The sequence below is a fragment of the Artemia sp. Qi Xiang Cuo genome, chromosome 10 (assembly GCF_049724085.1).
Source record: "Artemia sp. Qi Xiang Cuo chromosome 10, ASM4972408v1, whole genome shotgun sequence".
Lineage (NCBI taxonomy): Eukaryota > Metazoa > Arthropoda > Branchiopoda > Anostraca > Artemiidae > Artemia > Artemia sp. Qi Xiang Cuo.
In genome coordinates, this window is record NC_142803.1 from 24,121,278 (window position 1) to 24,134,854 (window position 13,577).

The window sequence follows — 13,577 nt, forward strand, 5'->3', positions numbered from 1 at the left end:
GCCTCCTCTCGTGATTAAATAAAATAAACAAGTTTTTTTTAACTGAAAGTAAGGAACGACGTTAAAACTTAAAACGAACAGAAAGTATCCCGTGTATGAAAGGGGCTGTCCCCCCCCCCTCAACGCTTCGCTCTTTACGCTAAAGTTTTTTATTGTTTAAAAAAATAAGAGTCGTGAGAAAGTCAAACTTTAGCGTAAAGAGCGAGGCGTTGAGGAGGGGACAGCCCCTTTCATATACGGAATAATTTCTGTTCGTTTTAAGTTTTAACGTCGTTCCTTACTTTCAGTTAAAAAAACTTGTTTTTTTTATTTAATTTTTGAACGTTTTTGAATTGATGAACCTTTTGATTTTGGCTCATCGTTCATGAATAATTAAAACAAAATTTGCATATTAATTTTACTTTTATTTGGTTAAATGGCTTTCTCGAAATTTGTTTAATTTTGTTTACGAACGTTTTTATTAGTAATATATATATGTAACTTACGAATTAACTTACCTAACGAACTTCTATATTCATATATTTTTAATACGTATATTAGGGGGCTCGTCTATTGTTCAATACCTCGCTCTTTAAGCTTAAGTTCGAATTTTGTTCCAATTCTTTAAAAATGACCCCTTAATCACAAAGGCCGTCATTTAGAACAAATAGTTCTTATGCAAGTACTAAAAAATCTTTGGCTTAAAGAGCGAGGTACTGACTAGGGGGTGAACCCAATCATACAAGTAATATTTTCTGTTCGTTTTAAGTTTTGATATTACTCCTTATTTTCAGTTGGAAAACTTGTTTTTTTCATATTTAATTTCTGATCTTTTTTTAAAATAATGCTGGGAAATCCGGCGCCACCTTCATAGCAATGTCCCTTCCCCCATGAAAATTCCTTCATGGAAAGATCCTCCAACATAACCTCCAACCCACCCACCTCCCTACTACCAGAAAAAATCTCCCTGAAAACGTCTGTATACTTCCTAATAACCAATACTATATGTTAACATTGGGCTAAGTTCATAACTTTCAGCCATCCCCCTGGGGACTTCGGGGGATTTAGTTATCCTAAAGGACATATTTATCATATTTTTAACCATGCTGAACAAAATGGCTATCTCAAAAGTTGGATCAGATTATTTTTGGGAAAAATGACTGTAGGAGGGGGCTTAGTTGACCTGCATTTTTTTGGTCGCCTCTAAAGAACCCTAGAGATTCTAATTCCTAATCCAGAGGGCCTTCCTACAATATTTTCGGACAGCTGAATTATTGTGTCCACTTCTGGGAATAACACAACCTAAAACTTCAACCCTCCAACACCTAAAAACGCATCCGGGATATTTATTATGGAAAAAAAAATGCAAAATTCCACATTTTTGTAGGTAGGAGCTTGAAACCTCTACATTAGGGTTCTCTGATACGCTGAATATGATGGTGTGATTTTCATCAAGGTTCTATAGCTTTTAGGGGGTCTTTCCCCCTTTTTCTGAAAATCAGCCAAATTGTCTCAGGCGCATAACATTTGACGGGTTGGACTAAACTTGATGAAAGTTATATATTTGAAATCAGCATTTAAATCTGATTCTTTTGATGTAGCTATTGGTATCAAAACCCGTTTTCTAGAGTTTCGGTTACCATTGAGCCGGGTCGCTCCTTACTTACAGTTCGTTACCACGAACTGTTTGATGGGGATGCCTTTAGGCAATAATCCAAAAAGCTTTGGATTACTTACAAAATTGGACATTAGAAAATTATATGTCATTCTCAACGGAGAAGCCAGTAAGTGTTCCATTCTCAAGGATAAATAGATTGAAAGGTCGACACGTGCCATTATGTCACTGGCAATATTGGGTATTAAGCAGGAAGAAAACTTCTGTTATCTATGCGTTTTACTGGATTCAAACATGCTATGAACAGACCACATTGATTACCTCGTTGGTAACCTGAAGAGTAAGGCTATTTACATCAATGGAATCTCCCTTTCTAAAGAGGAGTGTTATATTTTTGTGCATCATAACTGATTGGAGAAGCAATCACCAGCAAACTGGACTGTGTTATCATTTTTCTCACAGAGAAACAAGTAAACTAAACATATAGAAACTCAGCACAGCTTCTTCTTTTTTCAAATTCTCCAACGAGCCCTGGGCTGGTTAAAAACAACCCCCATCCCAGCTATTTATTGTCATCTTCACTACATCTCAAAGCCCGATACTTTCATAAAAATTTTGATCAGCTAACGACATCACATACAAAGAATGGATTGATACACGGAACTAAGAACTTTATTCGAATTCAGCCCTTCGCAGCTAGCGATTGAAATTTTTGAAATAGATATCTTATCTCTAGTTTAGACAGCGGTTTGCACTTACAGTTTATTAATATTCTCGTCTGGTGATTGACGCTGGCCTACCACGCCAAGTCCTGACCCTAAATAGAGATAAATCATTTCAAATTTTAACCGAGTCAGTACATTAAATTAATTTTAGAAGACAGGAATGATGAAGAAGGAGCGGTAAATCTAAAAATAGAGTGATATAGACAGACTACAGAATGGACTGAATTTACCCACATATACACTCCCGGATCAAAGTCAGAAATTCGTACAGACTGCGCTTTTGTTGCCCTTTTAACTCATATATCACATGGTTTTAAACTGACTGGCAATCTTGATATTTTTCAGAGGATATGATTGCTATTTATCAAACGTTTTTGTATATTATGTTGAACAGTAGAATGTGCATATCTTTATTATGTTATGACTCTCTGTCAATGATAAACTATTTGGCTGTGAGACAAAAAGTTGCCAAAGAAATTGCAGTAAAGATTGAAAAGATAGTAGACGGGTTGCTACAAGGTAGATTTAAACTTCAGTTGACTTGGGAATCGGGGCACACCGGTATACCTGGAAATGAGGCAGCTGACGAAATGGCAAAATGGGTAAGCAGTAGAGGTGAAGTGTTAAATGGAAAATTATCTATGAATCAATATATTTAGGGTTATGAGGCTCATTCTTTAAAAGAACAGAAAGACGATCTTACAAGAGGCTTTATAAATACAATCCTGGATCTGTATGATCCATTTAAGCCTCCCTCATTGGACTTGATTCACAATGCAACAACAATATTTCGAATCAGGTCTGCCCATGCAAAAGTCAATGCTTTACTTTTTGAGTAGAATATGGCTGATCCCCAAATTGTAGTAAATGAAATGTATATGAAGATGTCGGCCATGATGTAACGTCATAAAAAAAAACATGATGCCCAGCGTGAAACGATCGGCTCCACATGGGCTCGCAAGATATCTGTGTCCACAATAGGAATCTTCACTAGAATTAAAAACTATATGATGTGTTGCAATAATTTTGTCTAAGTTGTAATGATTGTAACTGTTTCAGTAATGAATATGTGATCTGATATAAGAAATTAAACTAGTGGAGAAAACAGTTGACAGCCAAGATTTTAGATAAGAACCCTTGAAGCAAAACCTATAAAGCAGAAAGTAGACGTCGTCTATGAAAGCTACCTTTTTAACATCAAACAAGCCATTTGGCTGAATCGTACAGTATCTTAATTTGTGATAAATATCCACTGTTTGTGGATAAGATTGATACGCCCGCAACGGAGCTAGTTTATACTCCAAAAACGTCAAAATCGACGACAACAACTACAAGACAGTCTAAGGCGTCTCAACGTATTAGATGTAAATGGTGACGCTAAGTAAAAGCGTAGATATAAAATAGCTTAAAAACTCTAAAAATCTAGAATATATTCAAAATGAAGGACTACAACTCAAAATTTCCTTTAAGATGTTATATTCGGAATTTAAATGCCATAGAGCAATACCTATACACAAAGTGCACTTGGACGCTTCTATACATTTACCATAATTCCAAAAAAGAATACCTATACCAATAGCAGATCCAGGATTTTTGTTCGGGGGGGGGGGGGGGGGTACTAATTTTCGACTCGGTTTTCGACTAATTTTTTCTAAGGTTTTACTAATTTTCGACTCGGTCAAAAAATTTCGGGGGGGGGGGTCAAACCGGTTAACCCCCCCAGGATTTGGAATTGACCTATACAAACAAGAGTACATGAAAGAGGCAGCTACGAGCACCCCTTCATCATAATGTATTTGAAGGATTAATAACAAAAAGTCAGAAAGAAATAGTATAAGAATGTATTTTCGGCCATCAGACACTCCCACCTCCCTTTCAACTTATTGTCAAAACAATTGCAACAGCATATAGACCCAATCCTTGGGATGCTTGAGCAAACCGTCGAAATTTATATACTTATAGTGTATATACGTGTTGTGTGGTACACTACAAAAATGTGCAAAAGTTAATAATATGAAAAATAAGAAGTACCTTTAGATGCAATGTCAAATATTATATGTCGAAAAAGCACAAATTAAGTCTGACATTTTAAGATGTTTTAGCTTTATTTGTCTGCTTCTTAAGACAAATTATTTTTTAGTGTAACCAGATTTTAATTATTATAACCAGAGCTGTACCCATGACTAGGATTGGAGAGGGGAGTATACTATGGAAATGGCCTTTCAATACATTTTGAAAATCTTTAAATGAAAAAAACTGAACGTTTTTATACGATTTTTTAAACCTTGGAAATAATACCCAGAATACGCACCCCCCCATTACAACCTTAACCACTAAAAACGATGGAAAAGATTTACTGGAAAACCAAATAAATATATAACCGTTTTTAAATTACAAGTGAAAACCAAATTTGCTGCAAAATCCCTCAAAATCTCCTCCCGTTTTTAAATTACAAGTGAAAACCAAATTTTCTGCAAAACCCCTCTTGTACTATTCAGCATTTTTGCAAGGAGAAACCACTTAATGTCAATCAAATTAAGTTGGTGTCATCAAACTCATATATATATATATATATATATATATATATATATATATATATATATATATATATATATATATATATATATATATATATATATATATATATATATATATATATATATATATATATATATATATATATATATATATATATATATATATATATATATATATATATATATATATATATATATATATATATATATATATATATATATATATATATCCCATTTCAACTGCTTCAACAAGGTTCGCCTGTTCCCGATAATGAGAAGCAGATACTCCTGAACAATTACTGTGCAGAAATTACACATGCCCTACGCTGTGCCGAAAAGGCTACAATTCCGACACGAAAAGTTCGAATCGGAAGTGAAAATCCAAAGTGGTCTCAGAATGTACAGTTGTCCGAGTCTTGTAGTCGATCTAAATTCTGGTATACACTATGGAACGATTGCGGGCGCCCTCGTCAAGGTGTCTTGAATGATATCAGGCTATATACTAAGCGAAAGTTCGCCAAGACCCTTGCTAAACACCGAACCGACTTAATGGACCAGAATTGCAAAGTGCTTGAAGGTGACCCAAATGCAGTCTGGAAGTATATTAAAAAGAAAAGGGGTCCGAAATCTCGCAAAGAAGAAATTTTGCCAAGGGAAAGTGATTGGAATAAATATTTCACCGCCGAATTCTCACCGCCGAACAAGGCTCTCGAGAAAGAGTTCGAAAAAGAGCTCGACTCCCTCCTAGCGTCAAATGAACGAAGTGTCGGGTTCGTTGTTACTGTCTCTAGTATCCGTCATATGCTATCTAAACTGAAAAAGAAGTATTCTCGAGGTGATGATAATATTTGTGGAATGCATCTGGCTATTGGGGGTGATAATGTGTTAAATGATCTTTAACTGTGGTCTTGTCCCCGATGTTTTCTGTGTTGGCGTCGTTACACCAGTTCCCAAAAAAGGGAATGATCCCAGGAACTGTTCATCATACCGCCCGATAACTGTTGCGCCGGTATTCTGCAAACTCATGGAAATGCTTGTTTTTGGTGACCTAAGTGAAGCATGTTATACTCCCGATTCGCAATTCGGGTTTAAGAGTGGTACTAGTCGCGAGCATGTTCATTCGTTGATAGCTAATCTTTTGCTCAGGGCTCACGATAATAATGATACACTTGTTCAAGAAAGCCACGATGTGCGTAGAGCATTCGACTCCGGTATCCACGCACATATACTTAGTTCTGCTTGTAAACGCGGAGTTGACCGTTCGGTTGTCGTTGTATGGAGGAGCATGTATAGGAGACTGAGAATGAAGATTAAAGTCCCCACTCATCGCGGTATGATGGTATCCACCGTAGTTATACCTGTCCATAAAGGTATCCGGCAAGGCTCCATTACTTCCCCTCCTCTATACAACAACAGTATTATCGTCCCTCAAGAATCTGCCAAAACGTGCTGCATATATCTAGGTATAGACGTGTCGCTCATCAATTACGCTGATGATATACTTAACGTAAGTAGGTCTGTTTCAAGGGTTGAGGATAACTACAATATATTGAGTGATGAATATGCTAAGATGGGGCTAGCTTTTAATGCTGCCAAAATTGAAGTAGTTGTTTTTCGTCGCAATGCGAAAGATTCGACCTCGATTAGCGTGCTCCAAGGCGATACTGCGGTGAGCTCAAAGCCATCTCTCACTTAACTTGTACTGCCGATCACTTCAGATCTGCGGTTTACTCGTGAAGCACTGGTTGAGCATTTTTAAGAAAAGGCACGCAAAACATACGGACTACTTCTACCCTGCAAACGTATGTATAACCGCCGTATACTCGGAAGGCTCTATTCCGTGTTCGTTATCCCGCATGTTCTGTCACTCTCGCCGTTTTGGTCTCTTTTCACCGAAACAGATAAGCGCTCAGTCCGTCGGGTTTACTATAAGTATGCAAAGTATCTTTTAAGTGTTCCGCCATGGGAGAGAAACTCAAAAGTTTCGAAAAATTACAGCGTTGTGGACCCGACTACTGCAGCTACTGAGCGAATCGTTCGATTTCGGCGTTCGCTCAATCCTGATCATGATATGTACCGAGCTATCGTAGGCTAGTGTGAATAAGAGTTTAGTATGCTGTATATAGATTGTTATTGAAGTCTTGTTGTTTCTCTTATTGCGTTTTCTTTTTTCTCTTTTTTTCTTTTTTTTTCAATACTCCGTTGTGTAACCTTGTGTTATTTATGATGGGAAATAAAAACCATTTATTCATTCATTCATTCATTCATTCATTCATATATATATATATATATATATATATATATATATATATATATATATATATATATATATATATATATATATATATATATATATAACCAAAAAACAGGGTTTTTCCACAAGAAAAAAATAACGAGTTTAAAACCTAAAACGAACAAAAAATTAGGGGGTAAACGCCAGCCACCTGAAAACTTATCATTATCATACTTTCATTTGAAAAAGACTTTAATCTCTAATCGGTTTCTCGATCACTCCGGAAATGCCCCCTTCCGTAATTTTTTTTCCGGAAATCCAAACACGCGGAAAAAGAGCCCCGGATTATTCCTTCTGAATATCTCCAGATACAAAATTGAGTTGACAAAGATAATGTAAGGCAATTAACAAGAATTTCGTATAGGATTTCTGTCAATCCCCCCAGAGTTAAATTTCCCTAAAACTTCCCCCCACCCCACGGAAATTTCCCTCTCCAAGAAAGATTCTCCCAATGGAAATCAACACCAAGAACAAAATACCCCCCCCCCCCCAATAAATATCTCTATACTTCCCAATAACAAATACTATAAGTAAACAATGGGCAAATCATAGGTTATAGGCCTCTCCCCACGGACTGTGGGAGGTTATTTTATCCCTAAATGCTGATCAGATAGCTTTGGGAAATAAATGGGCGAGGGAGGGGGGCCAGTTGTCATCCAATTTTTTTTTGTCACCTAAAAAGGGCACTAGAACTTTTAATTTGCGTTCGAATGCGCCCTCCCCCGATCTTCTAGGATCATTATTTCAATACGATAACCCTGGGGAAAAAATAATAAAATAAAGTAAACACGCATCCCTGATCTGTCTTCTGGCAAAAATAGCAAAATTCCACATTTTTGTATATAGAAGATTGGAACTTCTAAAGTAAGGTTCTCGAGTACGCAAGAGAGTAACAAGATCGTATCAGGGGGGAGGGTTAGGAGGTTTGACCCCCCCCTGAAATATTTGTCCGACTCGTAAAAACACAACAAAAATGAATATAAACCGATTTTTGATACGTTTTTTGAAGTTTTTTTTTGTAAACCCCGCCCCCGAAAAAATCCTAAATACATTCTTGAGTAGTAGTAGTGTTTAGGTTTCGTTTCTTCACTCACAGTAATTACTGTTAATTCTCTACTTTATTGGCATATTTTTTTTTACATGTTAATAGCAGCTAATATTCATTCATAGTATAAACGTGGTAAGAATAGTCGTGATAGGAATAATCCTGGTCAGAAAAGTCCTGGTAGAAAGATTCGTATTGAGAAAAGTCGGGAATGGCACAGTAATGAAAACAAGTTTTCGTGATACGAGAATTCGCGAATGGTAGCCGTGCTAAGAGCGGTTGCGGTGAGAGGTACCTTACCAAAAAGTCAGGGTAGGAACAGCCTACAAAGGAAAAGGAAGTAGTGCTGGTCGGAGTAGTAGAAGAAGGAGCAGTAGTACCAGGTTAGCCAGGCTGGGAGTAGCCGAGGTTGAAGTGTCATATTAGGAGTAGTAGTAGGGCTGGATGCTTTCTTTAAGGCTAAATTTTCTTAAATCTAAAACTCTATTTTAACTTATACAATTAATCTAATTAATTCAATTTATATCGCGTGACTAACTTTTAGTCATGTAAGACAATTCCCTAATGAGTCTCTGAATTATAATGTAAAAATTTTTATCATTATAATTTATAAATTAAAATTATAATTATATTTATAAAATATATATAATTTAATTATATATATATATATATATATATATATATATATATATATATATATATATATATATATATATATTTACTATAATTATATTTATAAAATATAATTATTATATATTATAAATTATAATGTCAGGATTCAGAGGAAGAGGGAGAAGCTAAGAGTGGCTCGAACCTCAAAGTCGCTATTTGGAACCTCCAATCATCCACAAGAAAATCATTTATAATTGTGGCTTAAACAAGGGGTAACGTGATCACCTCTATACTAAATTGTTCCCAAGTCTCAATAGACTATTTTCATAACTTAGAGCCCTTGCCCTCAAAGCTGCACGCAAAATTTCTTTTCTGGACATGTTTTTTTCTACTCCTTGGTTAGAATTACCATCTTGAAGTATGGAGCTACTTGGGCCACAATAGGACCAGAAAGAATGCAGAATGGATAGTTAGATGTCTTCTGATCCAGTTCACCACATAAAAAGGGGACTAGATCTTGGAATTTGCAACCTCATAGACCTTCTCCTACGGGAACTTTAATTTTATTTACTATTTGATCTTTCCTAACTTTCGACAAGCTATCAGAAACAAACTGAAATTCAATATATACATAAAAAGTTTTGAAATGAAAGTTGAAGCTTCTTGTAGTTCTTTAATTATTTGGATAAACAAATTCATGATCGCCATGCAATTCCAGGTCCCACAGCGACTGAAAAGAGTCCTGGATTGTGTATTGCCAAGTAGAGATCAGCCCTACTCTGATACCACAGGGTTAACATTAAAACTGAACAAAAATAGAGCATATTTCCATTTATGCAAGGGTTGCCGCCAATTTAAACCCCCCCACTCTTTACGCTAAAATATGACTTTTTTATTTCAACATTTGAAGAATTCAAGTTCTAACACAAGAGCAACATGATGAACTGCTTATCTTTTTTATTTTTTGATCACAGTTCTTCCGGAATAAAAATGTTCATCTACAAGCAGTTGTTTAAAACAATAAAATTAGGGATAATTTGGTCCCAGCTATGCTTATCTTAGACAATAACGTTTTCACTAAACATTAGGTCCCTCCTCAACACCTCGCTCTTTACACTAAACTTTGAATTTAGTACGAATTCTTTAAAAACGACTCCTGAAACACAAGGTTCGTTTAATTTGAACAATAAGAACCTTTTTATAAAGTCCTAAAAAACTGTAGCATAAAGAGCGAGGTGTTAAGGAGAAGGTGACTCCCCCCCCCTCATATTTATAATAATTTATGTTCGTTTTAATGTTGTGTCTTACTTTCATTTGAAAAACTTGTCTTTTTAATTGATCTTGTAGAACACGAGATCGAATTTCGAAATGACCATTTTATTAAGTTGATTAGTTTTTTTTTTTTTTTTTTTTTTTATATATATACAACGAAGCATACAAGTAGAGTAAAAAAATGGACAAAGACCCAAATCAGAGTGGCTGAAAAAAATTGTATCCAAGTGGCGACGGGCCACTCTGGAGACGACTAACGGCGCTGACGTCTGGTTCCCTCTACGCTGGCGATGCTGCCAAGCAAGAGCTTTAAGTCAAAGTAAGTCAATTAAGTCAAGTGGTATTTATACATCATATAGGTTTCTAGGTATAATCCATTCATTATGAAGCTACACTCAGATCGGTCGTGTTCTACCATTGGCAAGATATGACTTTCAACAGTTCCCTGTTGTGTTGCCCGAAAATGGACACAAAAGAGTTTTTGAGTGCAAAGACAGTGGTAAAATTTTTTCAGGTCTAAACCTTCTTCACACGTTTTTCACCACCTCCTAAAGAAAACTTACTCGTTTTTTTTAATATTTCAAGATAAATACTACGACAATATTTGCCACATTGTCTCAATCAGAAAGAGAGAAACAATTCAAAATCAACGTACTCGGTCGAGGTCTTCGGCCCCACGTTTGCCACTCAATTACTTTTACTATCTCTCTTGGCTTTTTCTACAAATAGCCATGACTTGATACCTACTACAAAATACTTGATTTCAATTCAAAATCAATGGACTCACTTTCTTCCGGATCTGAATTATCAATTTTCACTTATCATTTGCCGTCAACTCTTTGTGAAGTTGTAGCTGCTACTGTGGCTATGATAACAAAAAGTTACAAATTATCAGTCTTAAATTTGTTTCTATCTATTTTTTCTAAAAAAAAAAAAAGTGTGAGAAGGGGACTGGCTGCCCTCCCCCCTCTTTTGACTCTTAAAAAGGGCACCATGACTTTCAACTTCTAATCGAATGAGCCCCCTCCGAAGTTTATACGACCACCCTTTCCATTGAAGTAGCTTTGGAAAGAAATACTCATACAACGAGAGTAACACTAGAGATTGTCTTAAAATTTTTTTAAATGTGGCCAATCACAACTGTTGCTTCTTTGTTTATGTTAACGAGGACCCTTTCAAAGAAAGGGCACAATTCACCCTTAGATATGTTAATTAAACCATATTTTATATATATATATATATATATATATATATATATATATATATATATATATATATATATATATATATATATATATATATATATATATATATATATATATATATACTGCCAAATTTTGTCGTTTGGTTTCTGATTCTATTGACAAGGGTCGCTTTTCCTTGCTGCTTGTTACCACGAACGATTTGTTAAACAATTTTTTCCGCTTTCGACAGTATTCGACACATCATCGATCTTAAAAGTTTTTAATTTTTCCTATCTCTTTCGAATTCACACATTTTAGGGACTACCTATTCATATAACCCTGTCGAGTTTGGCGGATCTCTTTAAAATACCACTTTTGCAGTCATATATTTGAAAAATAAAGTATCGCTTAAAGTTACCAAGTCAGATAGATTTTAAAGCAAGAGGTATTCAGGAAATAATATTTCACTCTCCATATAGGGAACTTTGGGAATATTCCGCTAGACCAACTTGAAGTATCATTAATATTCACGAGGAAGGGAACTCCCATCAGTATGTTGCGCAATAAGGGAAGTTTCATTTTTCTTAAAATGAGTTTTTTGCCGTTTCTGATTATGATAATTAAGCTGATATTACATCTTGGAAAATAAATTATGTTGAAGAGATGATCTTAAATCTAATATTCAGCTAATTTGACTGTTAATAATGGCTGTTAATAATTTTCTATTTCTCGTCCTCCCCCTTCTCTCACTTTCTTTTTCTTCCTCCATTTTTGCTTTCAAGACACGGCAGAAACAACTTTGTCAGCTTCATCTCTTTTAATTCAGGACATGGACTTTTCATGCACATTGACACAAGTATATTTTACAAGTATCTTCAGTCGAGAAAGGAAAGTGTAACGCATTAAAAAAAGAAACCAAAGAGTATGAATATTTTATGGAATTGGAAGCTGGCGCTAGTGTCGACAAAAAAGCTATCAACGCCATCTAGAGCTTGGTGACACTTAGTATTCATTTCCGTGTAAAAATAAGAACATTTAATTTAATTATTGCAATTGGTAAAATTAGGGTACCAATAAGTATCTGATCTGTTTTCCTCACAGAAAATGATTACAGAGCTTGAAGAAATGCCGAGTGTCGCCGCATGCTAGATGGCGTCGATAGTTTTTCTGTCAACACTAAAACCAGTTCCCACTCTTGTAAGTTACCCATATTCTTTGAAAGAGACGAAAACCATTGAATATCTGAAAAAATAAGTTGCCGGATATGGAGTGCATTAAATGATCTATATCGATCAGTTTAAGATTTTTAGGCAAAAAAAAAAAAAAAAAAAAAAAAAAAAAAAAAAAAACAGAACTTGCTATTCGTTCGTAAAAAAAAACGAAATGTCACAAATCTTTCTAAATCCCACAGCCAGATTTTTAAAAATACCGTTGTCCTTATTCCGAAGTCCTTCATGAGAGATATGTGCTTTGAATTAACAACACAACATAAAGAAATCAAACATGGCAAATTATATTCCAATTTACATTTTATTTTGAAATAATATCGGTAAGTACCTTGCGTTAGAGAAGTGGAAGCAACCGTGCCTCTCAAACGTAGGTCTTGAGGTTGAATCCCGCGCGGTGCAAGAAATAATGTAATGAGTTCCAATAATTACTTTTTTAATATATAATGATATATAATTAATAGATAAAAGACTGATTTTTTGCCCTTTGATTAAAAGGGTACTCATTATAAACAAACAAGCAAAAATTGGGGTTGGTCACGTTTTTTAATTTTTTGACTTTTGTCCCCCTTAACTTTTCCTTACTTTTGAGGCGACGCTCTAGCGTTGCTTACAGTAGATGCATAGGCCACAACGTATGATTTTTTTTTTCACAGCCGCTACAAATGGGAAGGGGGATCATATAAACATCAGAGGGAGTTTATTGGAAAATTTGATATGAAAATTGAAAATACTACTGCCCTTTTTTAGAGTCAAAGGGGATCGGAGGGCAACCAGCCGCCCTCCCACAATCATTTTAGAAAGAAATAGAAAGCATAGAAAGAAAAAATTTGAGACTGACACTATTTAACTTTATTTTTTATCATAGCCATAGCAGCAGCTAAAACATCGTAAAGGATAGACGACATATGATAAGTGAAAATGGAGAATTCATATTCGAGAAAGCGTAAAGTTGTCTCTGTGTTTCTGATTGAGATAATGTAGCAAATGTTGCCGTTTATTTTGAGATATTTTAAAAAGGAAACAAATTTATTGGTTTTTAGGAGGGGGTGAAAAAGTCTGAAAAAGGGTTCGATCAGAAAACATTTT

The 13,577-nt window shown here is 35.3% G+C and overlaps 1 protein-coding gene and 1 pseudogene across 2 annotated transcripts in view; one reads left to right on the forward strand and one right to left on the reverse strand.

The window, feature by feature from the left end:
* Positions 1–13,577, reverse strand: part of LOC148947605 (uncharacterized) — a 105,246-nt gene that overhangs the window by 14,900 nt on the left and 76,769 nt on the right. The window lies entirely within an intron of this gene.
* Positions 1,676–5,756, forward strand: LOC148947606 (uncharacterized; annotated as a pseudogene).